Below are 2,047 nucleotides of genomic sequence, written 5' to 3'. Positions count from 1 at the left end.
GAGAGTCTGTCCTTCTTTACATCCTGTCTGTGCCCTCAGAGGTTGGGGGCCATGGCCAAGTGAGGCAGAGAGGGCTCTGCGCTAACTGACTAGCACTCCCACACTCTTAGGCAACATGGGTGATTAAGCACAGAGCTGTCATAGCAAACAGCTCAGATTCGAGTCTCAGCTCTACCCCGTTCTGGCTACGGACCTTGACTGACCCTCGCTTTCCCATCTGTGTGATCATTATTCCATAATGGAACTATCGAGAGGCATGAGGTATATGTGAAAAGTACATTTGTCTCTTACACCCACAGGGGCTACATTGCTGGGTTCCCAGCAAACCCCTGAAGCCACAGTATAGAACTCTATATGTATGATGTCTTCCTATAGGTATATAACCTATGACAAACTTTGACTTATAAATTAGGCTCAGTAAGAGATTAGCAAAATAACAAAATAGAACAGTGATTCACTTTTTTTGTACAATAAACTATTTTCCATGCTGAAAGAAATAGAACAAAAAATTAAAAATGTAACAGGGGCTGGCAAGATGGCTCAGTGTGTGAAGGTGTCATCTGAGGGAAGCGCCGGGCGGAAGTGAGAGCCGACTTGTGAAAGTTGCCCTCCGACCCCTGCCCTCAGCTGTGGCATGTACCATTTGTACATGCACGCACAATAAACACAATAAACGTTTCAAATGCTATTGCAAAACCTGTGTGAACATGGTCTCTTAGCAGCTTCAACATACAAGTGAAAAACTGTATGAAAGTCAAGAACTTAGGTTTTATTGTTGTTGGTTGGTTTATTGAGGCAGGGTTTCTCCTTGTAGCCCTGGATGTCCTGGAACTTGCTCTGTAGTCCAGGCTGGCCTGGAAATCAGAGCTCCACTATGCCTCCATTTCCTGAGTGCTGGAATTAATGTTGTGCCCCATTGTACTTGGCCCAGAACTGACCTTTTCGTGTAAAGGAAGGCCCCTGATGCGCCTCTGGCCTCCCGGAGTTGTCTGCATCAGGAGTCTTGTACTTTGGGGCCGTTATCATGATAAGGGCTACTTGTTGACCTGGTTACACAGCTGTAGTCACTGGCTGTCAGTCATAAGCAACAGGGACACGCTGGACTAAATGGTGATTCCTGTCTGGGTTGGATGGAGCAGGAAGAATGGTATTTCAAGCTTCTCAGCAGTGTGTGACTGTAAACTATGAACTGTTTTAACAAACATTCATATTTTGGACTAGGGTTGAGCAGGTAACAAAGGCGCATTGCAGGTAGGCGGAAACTCCTCTCACCACTCTGAGTACCAGGGATGTGATTGATGTCAGATGACTGAGTGTTCAGTCTGTGAGTGCGCACTTCTCAGACGTGCTTATGTGTGTCAGGAGCGGCCTAACATTAACCGACCAGTCCACCTCATGTTGAAGGAAGTGAGCCCAGACCCCAAGCTGACACGGCCCTTTAGGAGAGTGACGGGTCAGCCGTTGGCAGAGCTGCAGCCTTTCCTGCATCCCAGGACTCCGCTTGCCTCCTGCCTTCCGTGTTGGCTCTCCGACTCCCACCCTTTCAGCTTGTCGTACTTGCGTGGAGATGTCTGTCCTGTTCATGCTACACATGGCCTGGAGGACTGGTCTTTAGAGAGCCTTTGGCCTAGAAACCTCATGCTGTCTCACTTTTGACCTAGTTACTCTGATGTGGCTTCAGCGAGGCCCTGTTTGTGTATTTGCTGCTGACGTGGGGGCTGTTTCCTGCTCTGGCTCCTAGACTAAGCACAGTCCCGTGGCTGTCCTGAAAGCATTGAAGGTACAGTTGGTGATGGCTAGAACCATGGTCTTCCCAGCCTCCAGGAGCCCTTCTAACTTGACTTAATCAAGGGCCTCTTTGGGATAAAATTGCATTAAGGCACCAAAGAAAAATGTAACCTAAAAGTAGGATCAAGAACAAACTTCAGGGGCCTGCCGCTATACCTGATAACCTGAGCTCGATGCCTGGGACCCACAGGGTGGAAGGAGAGAGCCAATCCTGGAAGGGGTCCTCTGACTTCTACACGGGCGTGCAAGGCGAATAAGG

Source organism: Psammomys obesus, unplaced genomic scaffold, assembly GCF_907164565.1.
Source record: "Psammomys obesus unplaced genomic scaffold, mPsaObe1.curated_primary_1811, whole genome shotgun sequence".
NCBI lineage: Eukaryota > Metazoa > Chordata > Mammalia > Rodentia > Muridae > Psammomys > Psammomys obesus.
The sequence above is the reverse complement of the archived record's forward strand: the minus strand, read 5'-3'. Positions refer to the sequence as shown.